The sequence below is a fragment of the Mustelus asterias genome, unplaced genomic scaffold (genome assembly GCF_964213995.1).
Source record: "Mustelus asterias unplaced genomic scaffold, sMusAst1.hap1.1 HAP1_SCAFFOLD_44, whole genome shotgun sequence".
Classification (NCBI taxonomy): domain Eukaryota; kingdom Metazoa; phylum Chordata; class Chondrichthyes; order Carcharhiniformes; family Triakidae; genus Mustelus; species Mustelus asterias.
The window spans coordinates 820,032-846,482 of NW_027590121.1; the positions used below are offsets into that span (position 1 = coordinate 820,032).

Consider the following 26,451-nt stretch of genomic DNA (forward strand, 5'->3'; position numbering starts at 1 on the left):
CGCTGTTTATAGCAGTGACTAAATAAGCAATGACCCACCACATAGCTAGTAATGCAGAATTTATCCCATAGGCAGCTCCTTGGCTCATTGTCTGCTGATGTGTCATCCAGAGCTGTTTCCCTGGCAGTTTGTGTCAGTAGTAGGCTGCCGTTACCATCCACTCTTGGGCAGGGTGAGGAGACGGCTCCAACACCGACCTCAGCTGGAATGGGGATTGAACCAGACATTAGTCCGCAGGCCAGCAATGCTGCAAGAATTGCAAAGGGGCTCCACAGAGGCCCAGAATTAGAAGAGGGGGTTGTGAAGATGGAGGAAGTGTCTGCAAGACATGAGGACATTTTGGATTATCTCAAAATTACAGAATATGGGAGACCAGTCAGAAATGTGTTGAAATTGTCAAGTCTGGCAGTAATGTGTGGATGTGCGATTCAGCAGCAGATGAAGGGCTGCACGGTGGAACAGTGGTTAGCACTGCTGCCTAACAGCACCGGGTTTGAATCCAGTCTTGGGTTTCTGTGTGGAGTTTGCACCTTCTCCCTGCGTCTGAGTTTCCTCTGGGTGCTTCAGTTTCCTCCTACAATCCAAAGATGTGCAGGTTAGGTGGATTGGCCATGTTAAATTATCTGTTTGCGTCCAAAGATGTGTAGGTTGGGGGGGGGTTAGCAGGGTAAATGCACAAGGGTACAGGGCCCATCGAGTCTGCACCGACTCTCCAACAGAGCATCTCACCCAGGCCCTATTCCCGTAGCCCCACATATTTATCCCGCTATTCCACTGTGTTACTTATTCATTACAATAGGGACCAGAGTCTGAGGTTATAAATGGGTGAGTTTACTCCAATAGTAATTCTTTCGACATCTGACAAGTTTACAGCTATTAACATCCTGCCTATCAAATAGCTCCAGCCGACATATGAGAGGACCAACATTCAGAGCTTTCACATCCTCATCCTGAAGTTACAAAACAGACTTTGGTCATCGGCCTGCTGATACATCGGCACATTCACACAGGGGTGGATTGGACTGTGATCTATTTATTATTCATCCTTAGTTCAATACAGTTTCTGAGTGATTTAAATTTAAAACAAGGTCTGCAGGCGTGAAGATTTATTGACACATGAATGAGAGATGCTGTGGGGCATTCTACGAGTCTAACAGGGCTGATTTACATCAGATAAACTCCAACTATCAGTATAAACATTATTTAGTTGGGATGTAATTAACAGCAGCAATAACAGCAGAATCACACCCCTGTGATCACTGGTGAACTCGCTGGTGTCTCACCAGGTTGTATGACTGGGTGAATCTCTTTCCACACTTTGAACAAGTGAACGGCTTCTCCTCACTGTGAACTTGTTGGTGCCTCAGCAGAATGGATGACCGGGTGAATCCTTTCCCACACTCAGTACAGGTGAACGATCTCTCCTCAGAGTGATTTCGCTGGTGTGCGAGCAGAAGTTTTCTGCTTTTAAAGCTCTTCTCACAGTCAGAACATCTGAACGGTCTCTCATTTGTGTGAACAAGTTGGTGTGAAGTGAGAGAGGATAAACAAGTGAATCCCTTCCCACACACAGGGCAGGTGAACGGCCTCTCCCCAGTGTGAATTCGCTGGTGTACAGTGAGGTCGCCTGATCGCCTGAAGCCAGTCCCGCAGTGAGAGCACATGAATGGTCTGTCGTCAGAGTGAACACGTTGATGGTGACGCAGTTCCTCAGAACTTTTATAGCCCTTCCCGCAGTCTGGACATTTAAACGGTCTCTCTTCACTGTGAACTCGTTGGTGTTTCTGCAGGTTGGATGATCGGTTAAATCCCTTCCCACATTCAGAGCAGGTGAATGGCCTCTCTCCAGTGTGAATGCGCTCATGTGCCACAAGGTGGAATGATGTCCTGAACCCTTTCTGGCAGTGGGAGCAGCTGAACGGTGTGGAACCGGTGTGAATGTACTGGTGCTCCCGCAGTGTGCGTGGAGTTTTAAAACTCTTTCCACACTCAGTGCATTTAAACTCTCTCCTGTCGGTGTGAACTCGCTGGTGTCTCTGCAGGGCAGAGAAATCTGTGAATCCCTTCCCACACACGGAGCAGGTGAATGTCCTCTCCCCTGTGTGAATGTGCCAATGCATCAGCAGGGCCGATGACTGAGTAAATCCTTTTCCACATTCGGAGCAGGTGAACTGCCTGTCCCTGCTGTGAATGCGCTGGTGTATCAACAGGCCAGCTGACTGAGTGAATCCCTTCCCACACACAGGGCAGCTAAAAGGTCTCTCTCCACTGTGAGTGCGTCGGTGATTTTCCAGGTCAACTGGGTAATTGAATCCTTTCCCACAGTCTCCACATTTATACGGTCTCTCCCTGATGTGACTGCGCTTGTGTCTTGACAGGCCAGACGATCGTTTGAAGCCTTGTCCACACACAGAACATGTGTATGGTTTCTCCCCACTGTGAATGGTGCTTTTTTCTTCCATGTTTAATGGCCTATGATATTTCGATCCTGATGAATCGAGGCACTCTGTCTGATCTTGATGTGATCCTTGATTTACAATTGTCTGTAATTCCTCACCTTCTAATCCCCTGAAAAATGAATTGAAAACAGAAAGAGGGAAACATAAGAGACAAGCCATTATAACACAAAGGCAAGATGTGAAATTGAGCTGAATGAATCTGGTAAATTGTGGGATTGGGAATAGGAAAAAAGATATGAAAGCTGCTGGATTGTCATAAAGCTTCAAACTGTTCACCAGTGCACTGAGGGAAAGGAACCCTTCACCCTTCAGAGCCCACAACAAAAATCCAGCCTTTCTGTGTGAAGAGGAAGAGGTCAGGGAGGAGGGTGATGGAAAGAGATTTTATACATCAGCAACTCAACCAGCATTTTGGCAGAATCTCCTCAGCCCACAATCTTCCCCACCTGGAAGTACCAGAGCAGCTGGGACATGGGAAAACCACACAACTCCCTGACTTGGACAAATATCACTGTCCCTTCAACGTGACTGGGTTAAAATCCTAATACTGTTGCATTGTGGGAGCACCTTTACTATATGGACTGCAGAGGTTTAAGAAAAAGGCCAACTATCACCATCACAAAGGATAACTGGTGATTGGTAACATATCACTGTCAGTGCAGGATAGTAATTCAGGACAGTAACCTGGGCCTTGTGAGTAATGTCCACATCCTAAGAAGTTTTATTTTTTTGCAAATCTATATGAAACTTGCAATGAAACAAAACCCACGACCACTACAATCTACAAGGACAGTGGACAGATGGGAAACCACCATTTGGAATTCCCCCTCCAAGCCACTCACCATCCTGATTTGGAAATATGTCGCTTTCCTTCACTGTCATTGGATCAAAATCTTGGAATTCCCTCCCTAACAGCACTGTAGGTGTACCTACCACATGGATTGCAGCGATTCAAGAAGGCAGCTCACCAACAACTTTTCAAGGACAATTAGGGATGGGAAATAAGTGCTGGTCTAATCAATGACACCCACCTCCATTGAATGATTTTGAGAAATGACCTGGAATATCCACAAGAATACAATCCTGACAATTACTCAGTGAAATACTTCACTCAGTCACACCATTTTCTGAGTTTACATTTGACTGGAGCTCTTGGATTCCGCTGTAATTGCTGCTGCTTGTGGAAGACTTTGGGACATTTACAATTCTCCACCAATTACCACTCCCTTTCTTTCTGATGGATAATGAAAGATCTATGCATAGATTTCAGTATAACTTGGTTCCTCTTTTAATTAATTTATCGAACCCGCCCCCGTCCCCCAATCTACACACAATAGTAAAAACATCACGAGCTACTAATAATGACTTTCAATGGCAGAGTCCTGACCCAGCATTCCCCGCGGTGCTGAATGTCCCCTATTCACACCAGAGGCAGGCACCGCACAGGCGCATTAACCCCCCATATTGGAGCGTGCGCACTGTCAGTAATGGCGATGAGGTTGGGCTGTTTTTGCCTCTTTGCAGCGGGAAAGAAAGAGAAAACTCTGATGGAGCGGGCTCTGGATAGGGAAAGTTTCTAAACAATTGGTGAGTGCCTCAAACCGCGATTAAGACTCTGCCGCTCCCGTGTTTGCAGCTCTGGGTCTTTTCCTCTCCGAGGCCCAAGCCCAGGCTGACGGCCGCCATCTTGGTTCCACGAGGAGCGCATGCGGCAGGGTATTCTTGACGCAACAGTATGGGGGCGGGGCTAAGGTTATTCTCTTCCCACTGGGTCCTAGTGTCCGATACAGCCACCAGAGTATGAGTTTGTTCAACATTTTCACCCACTCTCAAGCTGCAGCTGATGTTTTGCAGCCGCGAGGAGTCCATGAACCATGTTTATATTCAGTGTGAGAGGTTGCAGACCTTGAAGGAGCTGCCTCTCCACTTTTAATTTTAAGGGTGGCACGGTGGCACAATGGTTAGCACTGCTGCTTCACAGCTCCAGGGGCCTGGGTTCGATTCCCGGCTTGGGTCACTGTCTGTGCGGAGTTTGCACATTCTCCTCGTGTCTGCGTGGGTTTCCTCCGGGTGCTCCGGTTTCCTCCCACAGTCCAAAGATGTGCGGGTTAGGTTGATTGGCCGTGCTAAAATTGCCCCTTAGTGTCCTGAGATGCGTAGGTTAGAGGGATTAGCGGGTAAATATGTAGGGATATGGGGTGGGATTGTGGTCGGTGCAGACTCGATGGGCCAGATGGCCTCTTTCTGCACTGTAGGGTTTCTATGATTCTATGATTCTTCTTTAATTACACTTCTTTTCTGCCCCACACTCCTATTCGTTGGCTGCCCAGTGTGGAGCAGGCTAGGGAGGTCAGAGGATCTTTTCCTGGACCTGCTCTTGGGGCTAGTTAAAACAGTAATTTGTAGATCAGCAGGAGGTAACTTGGCTGTCGGCTGCTCTTCCGTGGTCTTGTCCATGCTCGAATGGTCCTGGAGAGGGAGTGTGCGGTGTCAACTGGAACACTCGATACCTTCCACAACTCAGGGTACAGAGTGTCTCATAGACACTGGAAACAAATTTCTGGTTTAGTTGAGATGGAAGTTTGATTGGACCACAAGATTGGAGAAACAAGAGAGAAAATAATGTTCTGTGGAAACTAGAAATGCTTGTTCTGAATTTCTATCCTGTACTGACAGTGATACTGACTCTGCCAATGTCTTTTACAAGGTACACAGGCGGGAAACTGAAACCAAACATCACATCAAAATCTGAAAAAGTCACTCCATTCATCACAACACGAATATCATCGACCTTTAAATGTGAAAGATTTCAAACATCAGTGTGACTGGAAAAACACCGAACAAACGTACACCCAAGTTCCAGTGACCTGACTGTGGAAACAGCTTTAACCAGTTACACAGCCTGAAAAAACATCACACTATTCACAGCAGCGAGCCAAAGGATGGGAAGACCTAGGATCAGAGTTAGGCCATTGGGCCCATCGAGTCTGCTCCACCATTCAATGAGATCATGGTTGATCTGATATAATCCTCAACTCCACTTTCCTGCCTTATCCCCATGACCCTTGATTCCCTTACTGAGAAAGAATACACAAGTTCTTTGTGTGGACAAGGCTTGAACAGATCATTTAACCAAGAGAGACACAAGGATACTGGCACCATGGAGAAACCATGGAACAAAGAACAAAGAAAACTACAGCACAGGAACAGGCCCTTCGGCCCTCCAAGCCTGCACCAACAATGCTGCCCAACTAAACTAAAACCCCCTACCCTTCCGGGGACCATATCCCTCTATTCCCATCCTATTCATGTATTTGTCCAGATGCCCCTTAAAACTCACTATCATATCTGCTTCCACTACCTCCCCCGGCATCGAGTTCCAGGCACCCACCACCCTCTGTGTAAAAAAACTTGAAAATGTGGTGACTGTGGGAAGGGATTCAATTATCCATCTCTGCTGGAAATGCATCGCCGCGGTCACATTGGGGAGAGACCATTCACCTGCTCTGTGTGCAGGAAGGGATTCATTCAATCATCCCACCTGCTGACCCACCAGCAAGTTCACATTGAAGAGAGGTGTTGACAGTGATAACAATTCTAAAAGCTCTGAGGACCTGTGAAGCACCAGGTCATTCACATTGTGAGACAGTTCAGTTGCTCGCATTGTGGGAAGCTATTTAAACAATCACAGAACCTCACTGAACACGAACACACTCACACTGGGGAGAGGCTGTTCACCTGCTCTGTGTGAGGGAACGGATTCACATGATCATCCCACCTCGCTACACACCGACTGGTTCGCATTTATAACAGACCTTTCAAATGTACGGAATGTGAGAAGCGTTATAAAACCACAAGTGATCTGCTGATACACCAGTGAGTTCACAATGAGGAGAGGCCATTCAGATGTAAAGTGTGTGGGAAGGAATTCACTCTGTTATCCAGCCTCCAGAAACATCAGCGAGTTCACACTGGGGAGAGGTCGTTCACCTGCTCCTTGTGTGGAAAAGGATTCATTTATTTAACCAGCCTCAGATCACACCAACTCGTTCACTTGGATAAGAAACCTTTCAAATGTTCCGAATGTGAGAAGAGTTATAAAACCACAAGTGATCTGCTGATACACCAGCGAGTTCACAATGAGGAGAGGCCATTCAGATGTACAGTGTGTGGGAAGGGATTCACTCTGTTATCCAGCCTCCAGAAACACCGTGAGTTCACACTGGGCAGAGGTCATTCACCTGTTCCTTGTGTGGAAAAGGATTCATTTATTTAACCAGCCTCAGATCACACCAACTCGTTCACTTGGATAAGAAACCTTTCAAATGTTCTGAATGTGAGAAGAGCTTTAAGACCTCCAGTATTCTGCTGAGACACCAACAAGTTCAGACCAGGGAGAGACTGTTCACCTGCTCCAACTGTGCAAAGGGATTCACTCGCTCATCCAACCTGCGAACACACCAGCACATTCACACCGGGGAGAAATAGTACACTTGCTCTGAATACGGGAAGGGATTTTCTCACTCATTCCACCTGCTGAGACACCAACACACTCATAATGGAGAGAGACCGTTCACCTTCTCTGAGTATGAGATGGATTCACTCAGTCAACCCACCATCTTACCCACCAGAAAGTTGACAAGTGTCTGCAGGGATTGGATTCTGCTGTTATTGCTGCTGGTAATGACATCCAGGACTGAACCATGTTCATTCTGAACATCGCTATAACTGGGCTGGAGATTAATACTCTGGATAAATGTCAGATTAACTAATATTGTTTCAGATGCAAAGCGGGGATCTTCATTTCTTCAGGATAAGAACAGATTAATCAATGTCTTGTTACCAATTGCTGCTTTTTTGTGGCCTTTGTCTTTTCTAACTCTCAATTATTTCAAGTTCTCATACCTTCAGTTACTCTCATGGACAAGTTCCAGCTCTCATCCCTTCCAGAGTGTCTTTCCTGGTCTTGGAATCCAAGGAACATATCAATAACATATCTGTGATCACTAAAGACAAAACAGATATTTGCACTGATCCGCTTCTTTCCCCAGTCACTGAGGATGGGGATATCTGTGGAGCTTTCTCTCTCTGTGATTTGTTTAATTGTCCCTCACCATTCACGACTGGATGTGGGGGGACTGCAGCTCTGATCTGATCCGTTGTTTGTGGATTGTTTGGTCCTGCCTAGAACTTGCCGCTTCTGTTGCTTAGTGTGCTTATAGTCCCGTGTTACCAGTCACCAGATTGGAATCTCAGCTTTAGGGTGCCTGGTGCTGCTGCTGACACGTCCTCCTACACTCCATGTTGAACCAGAATGATCCCTTGGCTTGATGGTAATGGTAGAGTGAGGGATATACCGGGCCATGAGTTTACAGATTGTGGTTGAATATTGAGCTGCTGATGACCCACAGCACCTCATGGATGTGCAGTTTTGATCTATGTCTATTCTGAATCTATCCCGTGCCACACGAGATGATGGAGGGTATCAGATCACAAGAATTAGGAGCAGGTGTCGGCCATTTGGCCCCTCAAACTTGCTCCACAATTCAATAAGAATCATGACTGATCTGACTGTGGCCTTCACTCCACTTCCTGCTGCTCCAGAGTCCTTGACTCCTTGTTGATTAATACTCTGTCTAACTCAGCCTTGAATATGTTCAATGAACCACAGCCTCCATTGCTCTCTGGGGAAGAAAATTCCACAAACTAATGACCCTCAGAAAAGAAATTTCCCCTGATATCTGCCTGAAATGGGAGAGTCCTTATCTTTAAAGTGTGACTCCTGCTTCTAGATTCCTCACAAAAACAAAACATTCTCTCAGCATCCACCCTGACAAGATCCCTCAGAATCTCATGTTTCAGTCAGGTCACCTCTCATTCTTCTAAATTCCATTGAGTATAGACCCAACTTGCTCAACTTTCCCCAGAAGACAAACTCCTTCATCCAAGCAATCAGTCTAGTGAATCTCCCCTGAACTGTCTCCAATGCACCCGTATCACTGTTCAAGCAAGGAGACCAAATCTGTACACAGTACTCTCGGTGCAGTTTCACCAATTCTTTGTATGATTGTAGCAAGACTTTATTACTTATATATTCCATCTCCCTTACAGAAAACCTTCCTAACAACTTGCTGTTCCTGCTTGTTACTTTTCTGTGATTCTTTTAGAAGTTCACCCAGATCCCTCAGTCCTGCAGCATTCTACACTATATTTAGATTATATTGTTTTTTCCTATTCTTCCTGCTAAAGTCAATATCCTTATATTTTCCCATATCATACTCCATCTGCTAAGATTTTTCCTACTCACTTACCTATTTATATACCTTTGCAGATTCTTTGTATCCTCCTCACAACATGCTTTCCTATCTATCTCCGTGTCAACCTGTTGCTTGATTGGACTGTGAGACTGTAGGAAAGGTCAGTTTGTAGTTTAGTGATGTGTAATGATCAAATAATTGAATTATATTAATCATTTAACCTGATGTGATATTCAGCTTAATTGTAATCAGTGTAAGATATGAGAATCTTGTGACTGGCTCTTTGTCTGTAGCTGCATCCTTATTTGACAAGTGAAATACATCACATACCCTTGGATAATTACAGAGCAAGTACTGTGAAACCCATCAAGTCTTGGTGAGTTAAGGTCTGGAGCCATTAGCATCCCAGCCATTGACAACTGACAGTTATATTTGAGTTAGAGGCCCTGTTACATTGAAACATACATAGAAACTAGACGCAGGAATAGACCATTCAGCCCTTCAAGCCTGCTCCGCCATTTATTATGATCATGGCTGATCATCACATTCAATATCCCGGTCCCCCCCACAAATATGCCTTTAGGCCCAAGAGCTATATCTAATTCCTTCTTCAAATCACAAAATATTTTAGCCTCAATTATTTTCTGTGGTAGTGAATTCTACAGATGCACCACCCTCTGGGTGAAGAAATTTCTCAACTCAGTCCTAAAAGGTTTACCCCTTATCCTCAAACTATGACCCCTAATTCTGGACTCACCCACCATTGGGAACATTCTTTCTGAATCTACCCTGTTTAACCCTGTTAGATTTTTATAAGTTTCTATGAGATCCCCTGTCAATAAACCATCACACCTGCAATACTTTGTTTTAAATTTATATCATTTAGAAACTCTGCTGAAATAAAGATGAACAATAAACAGATCACAGTCCAATGCTGCAGCTCTACATTGACAGGAGAAAGTCTGTTCTGTAACTCCAGGATCAGACAGTGTCAGCTCTGAATGTTGGGAATCACAGGCAGGCTTGAGCTGTTTGATAGATGAGTTGTTCATAGCTGTTAACTTGCAGATATTGAAGGAATTACTCTGAACCTTCCATAGGCACCAGTTATGGACATCAACATAGTGCTAATTTACAGTGAATCACTGAGTATCCTGGGATCTTTGTTACTTGTTTTGTGAAATATCTCTCCCCATTAGTGTTGAACTGCTGGATAACTCTGATTGCATTTAGACATGTCTAGAAAGAGACAATTTGCCCAGATTTAACTGCAATTTATAACCAATAAACAATGTTTATATTCTGACTTGTAGATTGGTGTCTTGGTGATTTGTGAAGAAAGATTTAATTCACTCACTCAGCAGTTTGAGGGGAACCAGACAGAGGTTTAATGTAATAAGAAATAGGAGCAGGAAGAGGCCATTCAGCCCTTTGAGTTTGTTCAGCTATTCACTGAGATCAAGGTTGATAATCTACCTCAACCCCACCTCCCCGCACTGTCCCCATATCGCTTAACTTCTCTTTATACCCAAATATTTATCAATCTTTGTCTTAATTACACCCAATGCCGAGCATCCACTGCTCCCTGGGGTAGAGAATTCCAGACATTCACAACTGAGTGAAGAATTTTCTCCTCAATTCAATCTAAATAATTGACCCCTTATTCTGAGACTGTGATCCAGTGTTCCAGGTTCCGCAGTCAGGGGAAACATTTTCACACCATCGAACCTCTCAGGCCCATGAAGAATCATATACTCTGATTAGATCACCTCTCATTTTTCTCACCACCATTAATTAGATCCTAATCTGATTTTATCGGTAAAAGCAAAATACTGCGGATGCTGGAATCTGAAACAAAAATAGAAAATGCTGGAAAATCTCAGCAGATCTGACAGCATCTGTGGGGAGTGAACAGAGCCAATATGTCGAGTCTGGATGACTGTCTGTCAGAGCTGACGAAGGGTCATCCAGACTTGAAACGTTGGCTCTATTCTCTCTCCACAGGTGCTATCAGACCTGCTGAGATTTTCCAGCATTTTCTGTTTTTGATTTTATAAGTACCCTGTTACCAAGTCCCAAACAATAAGATTTCTAATATTTCACCTACAACTGATGTTAACTGGTCTATATTCCCCATTTTCTCTCCTACTTTCTGGACTAGTTAATGTTTGCTGACTTCCGATCCTTGGGAACGGTTCGAGGGTTTAAGGAATTCTGGAAGATCAAACTAATGCATCCACTATTTCTGAAGCTCCCTCTTTTAAACCCCCAAGATGCAGGTTGTCTGGTCCGGGGAATTTGTCACCATTTAGTCCCATTAATTTCTCAAGTCTCTATTTCTATAAGACCCTCATTCTTATTGGACAAGGGACTGTGTAACCGGTCTCCAAAGCCACCACAGCTTTGGACTTGTGCAGCTCCCACCATTGATCAATCAAACCCATTTTGATGGGAATTAAATGGCTAGTTTCATTTTTTTAAACTTTTATTCACATTGCACTTGTCAGAAAGGATCATTTAATTAACAACTTTTCTGTAAAGTTCCATAAAATGAGGTTGGAACATGTCTGTCTAGTTTTTCATTATTATTGACATTTGATGAACAGCATTACAACTCAAACGATATTGTATTGGTGACTAATGTTTAAAAATGGCTCTTCCTTGTATTAAAGTTCCCGCCCCCTTGCACTAACCCCTTGGTTCCCCAATATTATAATTTTTCTTTTGTCTTCTACCATGAAGACAGATAGATACAAAGTATTTGTTGCATTTCTCTGCCATTTCCTTGTTCCCCATTATATGTTGACTTTTATCTGCCTCTCATAGAGAATGTTTACTTTCACTCGCTTCTTCCTATCCACATACCTACAGAAACATTTAAAAATCTACTTTCTAAACTCTTACTGGTCTGCACCCAAAAAGGGAATTGAGCTCAGAAGCGATTTTAAAACAGTTTATTGAGAAGCAACAGTTAAAACAAGATGTGTGAGTTAAATAGATAGGAAAAGCACCTGACCTGTGACAGGTGAGAGTGGTTTACAGATCCCAGAGGACAAGCAGACGGATGAAGCCAAGTGAATGTTGATGTCCATAACTGGTGCCTATGGAAGGTTCACTTCAATGAGCCTGATTGTGGGTGTTGGGGAGAAGACAGTCAATTTGAAATCTCCTTGCTCTTGAGGGCCTGTTTTAACCTTTACATGTAGTTAGTTACTATAAGAGCCAATGGTATCAGGATTAAAAATGTCTTGCTTCAGGGCCTGTGCTAGAGACAGGTCCTTGGCAGGGAGAAAGGCTTGTCCTGTGTTTGTCAGCCAGCAAGCTTTCTTCCGAAGACAGAGGGAAAGCTCTTTCTATAATATTCCATCAGTATCCAAAGATTTTATAAGGCTATTAGATGGTGATTTCTTACAATCTGTTACTTGGATTTGACTTTTCTCCATTCCTGAGCTGAGGGAATTTCTGTTCCAGACGGGATGGGTGACATTTGGAGACTCTCGATTCTCCACCAATTCCCATTCCCCTTCTTTCTGGGGGATACTGGAGGTGTCACTGTGTGTAGGTCAGTAAGAATTCTCAGCAAGGATTAATCAGCACTTTCTAATTGGAGATGTTCATCAGTGGAACCTCTCAGACACTGAATTGTAGAATTCGGGCCAAAGATCAATAGGGCGGCAGAGTGGTTCGCACTGCTGCCTCACAGCGCCAGGACCCGGGTTCGATTCCTGATTTAGGTCACTATCTGTGCGGACTCTGCACGTTCTCCCCGTGTCTGCATGGGTTTCCTCCAGGTGCTCTGGTTTCCTCACAGTCCGAAAGATGTGCTGGTTAGGTGCATTGGCCATGCTGAATTCTCCCTCAGTGTAACCCGGACAGGCGACTAGTGTGGCGACTAGGGGATTTTCACAGTAACTTCATTGCAGTGTTAATGTAAGCCTACTTGTGACACTAATAAATAAACTTCACTTAAATAATTTAAGATTGAAGTAAAAGTTCTGAATCTTGTTGTGAACTAATTTCAGATGGACCGCGGTAACTGCAGCCCCAGGAACACAATCACCTCGAGATCCAGAATATTAAACTCCAGCCCAGTTACCGGCTGTATTAACATCAGCAGAAACAAACTCCAGCTGTCAGAATGAAAGGGCCTGGTTGTCATTAACAGCAGCAATAACGGCAGAATCCAATCCCTCACTTGTGAACTCGCTGGTGTTTCAGCAGCTGAGATGAATCAATGAATCCCTTCCCACACTCGGAGCAGGTGAACGGCCTCTCCCCGGTGTGAACTCGTTCATGTCTCAGCAGTTGGCATGAATCAGTGAATCCCTTCCCACACATGGAGCAGGTGAATGGCCTCTCCCCAGTGTGAGCTCGCTGGTGGACAGTGAGACTGCCTGAGTGTCTGAAGCTCTTTCCACAGTCAGTGCAGCTGAATGGCCTCTCCCCAGTGTGAACTCGCTGGTGTTTCAGCAGGGTAGATGAAAGCCTAAAGCTCATTCCACAGTCAGTGCAGCTGAATGGTTTCTCCCCCGAGTGAACTCGCTGGTGTGCCACTAGGTTAGAGGAATTAATGAATCCCTTCCCACACACGGAGCAGGTGAATGGCCTCTCCCCAGTGTGAACCCGCCGGTGTAACGCTAGATTGTATGACTGAATGAATCTTTTCCCACACAGAGGGCAGCTAAACGGCCTCTCCCCAGTGTGAACTCACTGATGTAATGCTAGGTTGGATGACTGAGTGAAATCCTTCCCACATATGGAGCAGGTGAAGGGTCTCTCCCCAGTGTGGGTGCGTCGATGTGTTTCCAGTTTGGATGGGCAAGTGAATGCTTTCCCACAGTCCCCACATATCCACGGTTTCTCTGTAGTGTCGGTGTCATCATGTCTCTCCATGTTGATGATCAGTTGAAGCTTCGTCCACACACACAACACGTGTATAGTTTCTCCTCACTGTGAATGGTGATGTTTTTTCAGGCTGTGTAACTGGTTAAAGCTCTTTCCACAGTCAGTTCACTGGAACACTCTCACTCGGGTGTGCGTGTGTCTTGGTGCTTTTCCAGTCACACTGATGTTTGAAATCTTTTCCCACAGACAAAACAAACAAACATTTCTCCTTCCACTTTCCAAGTACGATGATATCCAGGTCCTATGAATCGAGTGATTCTGTCAGATCTTCATGTGATGTCTGGTTTGAGATTCCCGACTGCAATCCTCAACTTCTAATAGCTGTAAAAACCATCAATAAAAGTCATCACTGACAGTCCAGGATAGAAATTCTGAACAGACAATTCTAGTTTCTCTGGAACTTTTTCCTCTCGAACCCCCAAAGTTGCAGATCCCCATCCCACACACTCTCCCTCCTCCCTGAACTGAAATCCAAATAAATTGACAGATAATTATTTCAGTTTCCTCTTAAAAAATGTGTACAACTAGAGATGGTATTTTTGATGATTCACTTCATTCATAACACATGAGAAAACATTAATCTGAATCACCCTGACCCGATGAGTCAGAATAGCAGATGTTAACTTTGTGTCCAGAACTGACTGTTTCGAGATTTGATGAGAAATTGTGAAGGGGGTTTCTCTAAACCGCCCTCTCTAACTAAGTTAAACCTGGTTTCAGTCTCAGGGCCCATTCTGCTTTCTGGTTCTCTTCCTGCTGACTAATTAACCTCAATTAAATATCAAGAGTACTGAAGCCACTGCTTTTGGTCCCCCTTCCAAGTCTTGTTCCTTTGCAATCCACTCAATCCCTCTTCCTGGCAAATATCTGAAATTAAGCCGGTTTGTTCATAACCTCGGTGTCCCATTTGATCCCAAGTTTCTGGGACGGCCTATTTCCACCTCAGTAACATCACATGACCTCAGCTCTACCTCAGTGCATCTGCTGCTCAAACCCTCATTCAGGCCATTGTTACCGCCAAACTCAACTATTCCATTGCACTTGACGTTTTACCCGTGGAAATGTGAAGTCATCCAAAAGTCTGCTACTCCTTTCCTAATTAACAGCAAGTCCCTGATCACCCCTGTCCTCCGTGACTTGCCTTGGCTCCCAGTCATGCAATACCTTGATTGTAAAATTCTCATCTTTGTTTTCAAATCGTTCCATGGCTTCAGCCCTCCTGATCTCTGTAATCTTCCCACAAACATCCGAGATATCAGTGCTGCTCTTGTACATTCCCTACTGTAATTGCTCCATGACTGGTGGTTGTGCCTTCAGTTCTTCAGCCCCAGGATCTGAATTTCCTTCCTACACCTCTCAGTCTCTACCTCACTTTCCTCCTTTAAGCCTCTCTTTAAAACTCACCTCTTTGTCCAAGTTTTTGGTCATCTGTCCTAATATCTCCTGATGTATCTGGGAATCTCACTTTGTTTTATAATGTTCCTTAAAGTTTATTTATCAGTCACAAGTAAGACTTACATTAACACTGCAATGAAGTTACTGTGAAATTCCCCTAGTCGTCACACTCCAGCACCTGTTTGGGTCAATGCACCTAACCAGCACATCTTTCCGACTGTGGGAGGAAACCATAGTACCCGAAGGAAACCCACACACACACAGGGGAGAATGTACAAACTCCACACAGTGACCCAAGCCGGGAATTGAATCCTGGCGCTGTGAGGCAGCAGTGTTAACCACTGTGCCACCGTGCCACTTGTGTGAAGTGCACTGGGATGATTTATGATGTTATAAATAGAAGTTGCTGTTGGCTATAATTCTGACCTCCTGTTTTACAACAACCCACTGATTTCACAACAAACTCTATCTCTGATGTTTTGTTTGTTGAGGATTATCCATTTGGTTTTGCCCTTAATAAAGATGGCCGATGTTAACGTCTGAGGATTTTGCCTCGCAAATTGAGGGATTAAAGTTTAATTATTAGTGTCACAAGTAGGTTTACATTAACACTGCAATGAAGTTACTGTGAGAATCCCCTAGTCGCCACACTCCGGCAGCTGTTCGGGTACACCGAGGGAAAATTTAGCACGGCCAATGCACCCGAACCAGCACGTCTTTCAGACTGTGGGAGGAAACCGGAGCACCCGGAGGAAACCCACGCAGACACGGGGAGAATGTGCAGACTCCACACAGACACTGACCCAGGCTGGGAATTGAACCCGGCTCCCTGGCGCTGTGAAGCAGCAGTGTTAACCACTGTGTCACCCTGACCCGAGATCCGGCACCTGACCGACACCGGGTGTTTATGAAGCCTCACCGCCCGGATCCATTTATGTTTCCGGTTTTCTTTCGGGCTCTGGATCCGCGCCATTTAAAATTCCCATTGAAAACCCGCCGGCTCGAGCTCCTTCCCGCCTGCGGATCCACAAAGTGTTTCCAAATCCTCCCAGCCACCGCCTAACGCTGACTCCGCTTCTCCGGGACAAACAAGCGCCAAGGACAGCAATGACACTGCGCATGCACCACATCACAATGCCCGGGGACTGATTGACGGCAGCTCCGGACCAATAGGAAGAGGGGGCGGGACTGGAGGACCGAGCGGGGGCGGCTGGTCCTCCAACCAATCGGAGTAAATGAGAGGCGGGTCCAGGCTGGGAGTGGAGCATGCGCAAAGATGATCAGGCGCCGGGGAGCCTGGGAACGCACTGCGCAGGTGTGGTGAGCACAGTAAGAAGTCACAACACCAGGTGAAAGTCCAACAGGTTTATTTGGAATCAGGAGCTTTCGGAGCGCCGCCCCTTCATCAGGTGACTCACCCAGTCCAACACCGGCACCTCCACATCAGGTGGTGTGGGTGCACGGTCTGAGCATGCTCAGTGTCAGTCATGGTGTTGGGCAGGGTTCGGGAGGAGATTGTGAGCACAGGGTGGGAATGGAAACCACGGCTGCACTGGAAACAGCACCAACTTCTGGCCCAGGTTTTACCGTGGGGACAGGCCCGAGGAGAGCGCTGAGCTGGTGGCTGGACATTGGGGAGGATTTGGAAACACTTTGTGGATCCGCAAACCCTTCAGAATCATTGTCAGCTCCCTGGTTTGCAGCTGCGGGGCTTCTCCCTCCCTCCCTCCCGGGAACAGGCCCAGGTTAACGGCCCCATCCTGGCTCAGCCACTGGAGGATGGTTCACATCAGAGGATGGGGGAGGGGGACAATAAATAAGAGGTTACACTTTGGCCTCAAATCAATGAGGACTCTGATCTCTGGGAAGGAAGGAAACCCTGGGAGGTGGGCGGGGAGGATTCACAAACACCCGCTGGAGGCCCCAACACCCCCAATAAGACCCATTGGTTTTATTGTCAGTCTGCAGACAGCAGCTGGAGAACTGAACCCAGACAGATCATAGAATAGAATCCCTACAGTGCAGAAAGAGGCCATTTGGCCCATCGAGTCTGCACCGACCACAATCCCACCCAGGCCCTACTCCCTTATCCCTACATATTTTACCCGCTAATCCCTCTAAACTACGCATCTCAGGACATTGAGGGGCAATTTTAGCATGGCCAATCAACCTAACCCGCACATCTTTGGACTGTGGGAGGAAACCGGAGCACCCGGAGGAAACCCACGCAGACACGAGGAGAATGTGCAAACTCCACACAGACAGTGACCCAAGCCGGGAATCGAACCCAGGACCCTGGAGCTGTGAAGCAGCAGTGCTAACCACTGTGCTACCGTGCCGCCCACAGAGGAGAGGGAGGGAGAAAACTGGGAGTGGAGGAAAGAGTTCAGCATTTCTATTGTGGACTGACACTGATAGATGTTTGAAAACTGCTTTTACACACGGTTACAAGTCGACGAATTTCACACAACCCCAAATCACACAATCTCTCTGTGATTTCTATTCTGCATTGACTGTGATGTTTTTTGTAAACAGAGATGACAGCTTTCAGGAAAGATTAAATGGATTGAAGTTTTTTCCTGTAGAGCAGTGACCTGATAAAAGTCTTTAAAATTATTCGTGGCTTGGACAGGGGAAATGTGGGGAGAATGTTCCACTTGTGACAGAGTCTAAAAGAAGGAACGATCAATAAACAAAGAGTCATAAATACAAGATTGTTACTAATAAATCCAAGAAGGCAATAAGGACAAATTTCTTCACTCACAGGTTTAGAAACACCATAGAAATGAGTTGAGGAAAGTGCTGAGATTGTTTCAAAAGGAAACGGGAGAAGCACACGAGAGAAAAAGAAATAGAAAAATCAACTGAAAGGCTGAGATGAGGTCTATGGGACAGGAGAAGATGTGTCAAGTATAAAGAATTAAACTGAATGGCTTGTTTGTGTCTTGTATATTCAAAGTAATTCAATGTAAACTCCTTTTCCAGAATATCTGCAGACGGGCGATTCAAACCAATCATCTCAGGATCTGACAGTGTCACATGGTTCTTCAGGATCTGAATATCAAAGGCCCATGAATGTGGAAGGAGAAACGTTTGCCTATTTTGTCTTTGGGAAATTATTCAACATCAGTGTGACTGGAAAAGCCCCGAGACACAGACATCTCAGTTATTTTTCCACAGTCAGCTGGAACGGAGCTTTAACCAGTCACACAGCGTGAAAAGAAATAGCACATTTACATCAGGTAGACACCGTACTCGTGTTCTTTGTGTGGACCTGGTTTCAACTGATTATATAACCTAGAGAGACAGGAGGACACCTGCACCATGTGAACAAGGAGCAGCAATAGGCCATTCGGCCCCACGGGCCAGTTCCGCCATTTAATAACATCATGGCTGATCTGATAGTGAACTCAAATCTGCATCCCGCCTACACCCGATAGCCTGTCAATAATCATGGAGAAACCGTGGAAATGTGCGGACTGTGGGACAGGATTCAATTACCCATCTGAATTGGAAACCCATCGACGTATTCACACTGGGGAGAGACCATTCACCTGCTGTGTGTGTGGGAAGGGATTCACTCAGTCATCCAGCCTGTACACACACCAGCATGTCCATACTGGTGAGAGGCCATTCACCTGTCTTCAATGTGGGAAGGGATTTAATGCTTTATCAAACCTCCGGACTCACCACCAGGTTCACTCTGATCAGAGACCGTTTAAATGTTGTGAGTGTGGGAAGAGCTTTAAAAGCAGAAAAGATTTGTTGATTCACCAACGCACTCACACTGGGGAGAGGCCATTCATCTGCAACATGTGTGGTAAGGGATTCACTCAGTCATCCCACCTCCTGACACACCAAACTGTTCACACTGATCAGAGACCATTTAAATGTTCTGATTGCGAGAAGAACTTTAAAAGTACAAAGGATTTACTGATTCACCAACGCACTCACAGTGGAGAGAGGCCGTTCATCTGCTCCGTGTGTGGGAAGGGATTCACTTGTTCATCCCAGCTCCTGAAACATCGATTTGTTCACACTGATCAGAGACCTATCAATTGTCCTGAATGTGAGAAAACATTTAAAAGCAAAAAGGATCTTCTGAAACACCAGCACACTCACACTGGGGAGAGGCCGTTCACCTGCTCTCTCTGTGGGAAGGGATTCACTCGGTTACCTCACCTTCTGAGACACCATCGAGTTCACACTGGGGAGAGGCCGTTCACCTGCCCTGTGTGTTGTCAGGAATTCATTGATACATCCGACCTTCTGATACACCGGCGAGTTCACACTGGAGAGAGACCTTACACTTGCCTCCTGTGCGGCAAGAGATTCACTCAGTCATCCCACCTGACTACACACCAACTTGTTCACACTGATCAGAGACCTTTTGAATGTTCTGATTGTGAGAAGAGATTTAAAAGTAAACAGAATCTGCTGAAACACCAGCGAGTTCACACTGGGGAAAGGCCGTTCAACTGCTCCATGTGTGGGAAGGGATTCGCTCAAACAACCTGCTGAAACACCAGCAAGTTCACAGGCGACAGCAGGGGTTGGATTCTGCTGTTATTGCTGCTGTTAATCACACCCAGGACTGAATAGTGTCTGGTTACCAGTGAGGTTCCACAGTTTTGTGGTATATATCAATGACTTAGACTTAAATGTAAGGGTCATGATTCAGTTTGCAGATGATACAACAATTGTATTTGTGTTTAACAATCCAGAAGAAAGCCGTGGACTGCAGGAAGATATCAGTGGGCTGGTCAGATGGGCAGAAAAATGGCACATGGAATTCGATCTGGAGCAGTGAGAGAGAATGAATTTGGGACATTAGACAAGACAAGGGAATGAACAGTAAAGGGATGATGCTGAGAATTATAGAGGATCAGAGAGAACCTGGAGCCAACATCCAGGCATCCGTGAAGGAGGCTGGACAGGTAGATCATAAGACCGGAAGATGTAGGAGCAGAATTAGGCCATTCAGCCCATTGAGTCTGTTCTGCCATTCAATCAAGGCTGATACGTTTCTCAATCAGGTGGTCAAGAAGACATTTGGCCCAAGCCTAGTGTATAAGAGGAGGGAGATTATGCTCAAACTGAAGCAGAGAGTGGGAGTCAATGGATCCTTTTCAGAGTGGGAAGCAGTGACTAGTGGGTCCGGCAGGTTCAGTGCTGCAACCCCAGCTGTTCATGATATACATTAATGATTTGGATGAAGGAATTGAATGCAATCTCTCCAATTTTCAGCCGACACTAAGCTGGGTGGCAGTGTGTGCTGTGAGGAGGATCCTGAGAGGCTACAGGGGGGCTTGGACAGGCTGAGTGGGCAGATACTTGGCAAATGCAATATAATGTGGATAAATGTGAGGTTATCAACTTTGGTGGCAAAAACAGGAAGAAAGATTATTATCTGAATGGTGGCAGTTTAGGAAAAGGGGAAGTGCATCGTGACCTGGATGTCATGGTGGGACAGTTGCTGAAGGTTGGCATGCAGGTACAGCAGGCAGTGAGGAAAGCTAATGGCATGCTGGCCTTCATAGCGAGAGGATTTGAGTATAGGAGTAAAGAGGTTTTGCTCAGTTGTACAGGGCCTTGGTAAAGCCACACCTTGAGTATTGTGTGCGTTTTTGGTCTCCTAGTCTGAGGAAGGACATTCTTGCTATTGAGGGAGTCCAGCTAAGGTTCACCAGACTGATTTCTGGAATGGCAGGACTGACATATGAAGAGAGACTGGATCGACTGGGCTTTTACTCACTGGAATTTAGAATGAGAGGGGATCTCAGAGAAACATTTAAAATCCTGATGGGACTGGACAGGCTCGATGCTGTCCCAACATGTTCCCAATGTTGGGGAAGTCCAGAACTAGGGGTTACAATCTTAGACTGAGATGAGGAAGAACTTCTTGTTGTGAACCTGTGGAAGTCTCTACCACAGAAAGCTGTTGGGGCCAGTTCATTAAATATGTTCAAGAGGGAGCTGGATGTGACTCTTGTGACTAAAGGGACCACAAGGGGTATGGAGAGAAAGTGGGACTGTGATACTGAAAGTGCATGATCTGCCATGATCATATTGAATGGTGGTGAAGGCTCGAAGGGCCGAATAGCCGACTCCACCTATTTTCTATGTTTATAAAATGCTTCATAAAACGTTCTGCAGAAGGATCATTTAGATCCAAAAGATTAACTCTGTTTCTCCCCACAGATGCTGCCAGACCTGCTGAGGTTACCCAGCATAGTTTGTTTATATTTATAAAATGCTAGTTAGAGCAAGCTGGAGTACTGAGCTCTGTTCTCGTTACCAGATTAATCAGTTATAAAAGTATATGTCTAGTAAAGCTGTGTGGCAGAAAGCTGAAGCCAGTTGGCGATTTTTTAATATAATTACAATCTGTTCAATTTTCAAATCTAGTGAATAAAGGATTGAAGGATTGGGAGGGTTCGTGGAGGAATCATTTCACCCGGAGAGTGATGGGGATCTGGAACTCACTGCCTGAAAGGACGGGAGAGGCAGAAACCCTCATCACATTAAACAGGAACTCAGATACACAGCTGAGATTCTGTAACACACAGAGGGACAGATCAAGAGCTGGAAAGTAGGGTGAAACTGGACAGTAGTTTCCCAGCCAGCACAGACCTGATGGGCTGAATGGCCTCCTGCTGTTCAGTGAATTTTCTATATTTCAGTTCTGACAGTTGGAGTTTGTTTCTGCTGATGTTAACTCCTCGAACTGGGCTGTAGTGTAATATTCTGGATAAATGTGAAATCAGCTTGATTAAAACATCAGAGTAGATTTTTTGTCTTTCCCACCTGTGTTACCTGATTGTATTCTGATTTTCTTATCAGTAACACAACTAACCTCAGCCGCCCCAATCTGCGAATGACTTAGTAAATCCCTTCCCTAACAGCACTGCGAGTGTCCCTCAAACCACAGGGACTGCAGCGGTTCAGGAAGGCAGCTCACCACCACCTCAAGGGCAATAAGGAATAGGCAATAAAAATACTGGTCCAGCCAGTGACACCCACACCCCGTGAAAAGAAAATGTCTGTTCAAACAAGACTTAATTAAGGCAGGACAGGATTCTTTGGATAATAAATTTTACAACATTAAATTAACATTAAAATTATTTTTAAAGGAAAGAGATTTGCATATCAATTCAGGAAAACTTCCAAGATGGTGCTGGAGTGAGGCGACTTCTTGCAAGCTGCGCCCAGCATACCCTCTAATTCTATCTTCTACTCGTTCGATGCTTCTAAAACTTTATTCTAACTCTTATGACTGCAACACTACATTCTGCATCCTCTCCTTCTCTATGTATGGTACTCTTTGTATAGCACACAAGGAACAATGCTTTTCACTGTATGCTAATACATGTGACAATAATAAATCAAATCAAATCAGACAATGATTTTTGCAACTTTATCGAGGTGTTGATCCATCACAGCGTTCCCCTCTCAAGACTCTTGTCTCAGATACAGTCCCACTTGCTGAGATGTACATGTGATTCTTGCCTCGAGTGAGTGTCTTCAGTAATCAGCCAGCCACAAATCATTACGGAGCCCTGACTTTTCACCCCTGAGTGGCCAGCTCCCTGTGTCAGAGTCAAGCTTTCCCTCAGTGAATAATTACCTCAAGCTGCTGCTCGGGTTAATCCAATTAGTTCTTAGGCACAGTGGCCACCCAACCTCAGTACATCAGACAAGAATACAAAAGAGCTAAAATCTCTTGACTTTCAAGTACTTCGCTATCCACTATTTAAGGTGAGAGGGGAGAAATACAAAAGTGTCCAGAGGGGCAATTTTTTCACACAGAGGGTGGTGAGTGTCTGGAACAAGCTGCCAGAGGTAGTAGTAGAGACGGGTTCAATTTTAGCTTTTAAAAAGCATTTAGAAAGCTACATGGGTACGATGGGTATAGAGGGATATGGGCCAAATGTGGGCAATTGGGATTCGTTTAGGGGTTTTTAAAAAAAAAGGGCGGCATGGACAAGTTGGGCTGAAGGGCCTGTTTCCATGCAGTAAACCTCTATGACTCTATGACACTGGATCAAACTAAACATTATAATGTACCATTCCTTGGGACCTTTATCTAGGATCCTTCATTATTAGAACAGTTTGTCTGAAATTACTGTTTCTCACACAGAGAGACATGCAATAATTCAACGTAACGAGTTTTGAATGAAAATCCAGTCTTTCCAATATGATTATTGATTCATTATTTATAACTTAATCAAGGTTCATCAATTGTACAATCATCTGTTTCATGACTGGTTACTCCCTTCAGAATTTGATTAATACAGAAAATAAAATGAGCTCTTTCATCACATAGAGTCAGAGTGTCTGCAACAAGCTGCCAGAGGTAGTAGTAGAGGTGGGTACAATTTTGTCTTTTAAAAAGCATTTAGATAGTTACATGGGTACAATGGGTATAGAGGGATACGGGCCAAATGCATGCAATTGGGATTAGCTTAGGGGTTTCAAAAAAGGCCAGCATGGACAAGTTGGGCCGAAGGGCCTGTTTCCATGCTGTAAACCTCTATGACTCTATTTGTTACATGGTCAGTGCATTCTGACTGGTGAGAGGCTGCTTTAATGTGTGTTAGATAAGATTCATTAATTCAATCACTTGAGCTAGCAATTCCTGAATGGGCTCACATTTAACTATAGGGTTAGTTTCTAATGTAGCTGCTGCTGTTGATCATAGTAAGGAGTTTAACAACACCAGGTTAAAGTTGATCATATCTAGGACAGCACTATGGCAGATAACTAATTAAGTGCAGTTTTTGAAGAAAAAATGATAATTGTATATCTAGATCATTGGATGCAATCGCAAACGGATCAGAAAACATCATTACCAAAATTGTCATTTAATGGTGGAGTGATTACCCATCATTCTCCGCGGGTCAGAAAGTGCTCTATCCTCACTATAGGGAGAGACTGCGCAGGCGTGGGGGAAATGCTGTGATTGGAGCATGCGCGGTCCGGGTGTCGGTCTGTTCGATCAACATCGGGTGAGAAGCAACTGGAGAGGAATGGGGCTGGGGAAGAAATGGAACCGTCTTGTGGGGCCGGGGGAGCGGGGAAACTCATTAGTAAAACATGCTCATGCCTCAGAGCCCGAATCCCAAACTCCCGGGTCCCGCGGGAGGCGCCGCCGACACTTTTGTTCATCCCGGGTTAACGGCCGCCATCTTTCCCGGGGCAATGGGCAGCAGGGCGCATGCGCAGGGAGCCCAGTCCCTCTGAAGCTTTGTTACCTTTTCTCCTTCATCCCTTTTCCCAGTCCCAGGCTGCAGGCTCCAGTTGGCAATGTGTGCATCCAGTGTGGAGGAGGCTCCAGCTGGCAATGTGTGCATCCAGTGTGGAGGAGGCTCCAGCTGGCAATGTGTGCATCCAGTGTGGAGGAGGCTCCAGCTGGCAATGTGTGCATCCAGTGTGGAGGAGGCTCCAGCTGGCAATGTGTGCATCCAGTGTGGAGGAGGCTCCAGCTGGCAATGATGTGCTTCCAGTGTGGAGGAGGCTCCAGTTGGCAATGTGTGTATCCAGTGTGGAGGAAGCTCCAGTTGGCAATGTGTGCATCCAGTGTGGAGGTGGCTCCAGTTGGCAATGATGTGCATCCAGTGTGGACATGGCGACAGCTGCCAGGGTCACTTTCACCTTGTGCCGGTCCCACCCATTCCCAGGTTCATTCAGCTCAATTTCACAACCTGCCTTTTTGTTTCTGTAGGTTCTCTCTCACTCCTTTTTTTCTGTTTTAAATTCTTTCCACAGAGTATCGGGAGGGGAGGATTTACAGTCCGGAAACAACCTCATCATCGCATCAAAGTCTGACAGCCGCTGAATGCATCCTGAATATCGTCAGATTTTGAACACAGAACTGAAAAGCTCCATTCACAGTGGAGAGAAACTGTACATGTGTTCTGCGTGTGGACAAGGCTTCAGCCTGTCGAAACGTTAGTGCAGTCACTCCATGGAGAAACCGTGGAAATGTGTGGACTGTGGGAAGGGATTCCGTTACCCATCCAAACTGGAAATCCATCGTCGTAGTCACACTGGGGAGAGACCATTCTCCTGCTCTGAGTGTGAGAAGGGGTTCGTTAGGTCCTCCCACTTGCTGACACACCAGCAAATTCACACTGGGAAGAGACAATTCACCTGCACCGAATGTGGGAAGGGATTCACTCAGTCATCCAAACTGCTGTCACACCAGCGAGTTCACACTGGGGAGAGACCATTCACCTGCTCCGAATGTGGGAAAGGATTCACTGCTTCATCTTACCTGCTGACACATCAACGTGTTCACACTGATGAGAGACCTTTTAAATGCTCAGACTGTGGGAAGTGCTTTAAAAGATCTGGTGTACTGATGCGCCATCAATGTGCTCTCACTGACGAGAGGCCATTCAGATGCATACACTGTGGGACTGGATTCAGACAATCATATAACCTCACTGTACATCAGCGAATTCACACTGGGGAGAGGCCATTCACCTGCTCTGATTGTGGCAAGGGATTCTCTCAGTCATCCAACCTTCTGAAACACCAACGAATCCACAATTAACCATAGTGATCGGATTCTGCTGTTAATCACATTCAGAACGTAAATGTGTTCAATAGGTCTGTTTCTGCTGGAATTGATGGAATCCAACCCAGTTATAGGGGTTAATATTCTGGATAAAAGTCAAATAAATTAGCTTTGTGTTCAATACTGTGCATTGAATCTTTTCAATAACATCAACATAAATGAATTCCTTTTGAAATATATGGATAAAAGCAAATTACTGCAGCTGCTAGAATCTGAAACCAAAAGAGAAAATACTGGAAAATCTCAGCAGGTCAGGCAGCATCTGTAAGGAGAGAAAAGAGCTGATGTTTCAAGTCCAGATGACCCTTTTGTCAAAGCTCAAAACACCAGCTTTGACAAAGGGTCATCTGGACTCAAAACATCAGCTCTTTTCTCTCCTTACAGATGCTGCCAGACCTGCTGAGATTTCTCCTTTGGTTCCTTTTGAAATACCTCCCTTTGTTCTTCCTCCATCTTCACCTCCCACAAATGCTCATGGAGGAGAAACTCATGATCTTCTTTGTTGCTAAGTTTGAGACAATTCAATCAGCTGCCTCTGCTGCTTCCCTCCCTTTCCATATTCCTTCAGGTGCAGAAAGAGGCCATTCAGCCCAGCAAGTCTGCACCAATGCTCTGAAAGAACATCTTACCCAGCCCCCTTTACCACACCGCCCCCCCCCCCCTCCGCCTCCCATCATGTCCCAATAACCCCAGGCGCATTTTCCATGCCTACTGCACCTAAGCTACACATCTTGGGACAACAGGCAATTGAACATGGCCAATCCACCTGACCTGCACATCATTAGCTTGTGGGAGGAAACTGGACATCCGAAGGAAACGCATGCAGACCTGGGGAGAACATGCAAACTCCACA

General features: G+C 45.5%; 1 protein-coding gene and 1 pseudogene across 2 annotated transcripts in view; both read right to left on the minus strand.

Moving 5' to 3' along the window:
* Positions 1-26,451, minus strand: part of LOC144483022 (uncharacterized) — a 1,062,789-nt gene that overhangs the window by 108,947 nt on the left and 927,391 nt on the right. The gene's annotated exons all lie outside the window — the stretch shown is intronic.
* On the minus strand, positions 12,571-15,263 carry LOC144482953 (uncharacterized; annotated as a pseudogene). The gene is made up of 2 exons (XR_013495967.1): positions 15,026-15,263; positions 12,571-13,942 (listed from the first exon to the last, which is right to left on the minus strand). The product of XR_013495967.1 is annotated as an uncharacterized LOC144482953 (transcript).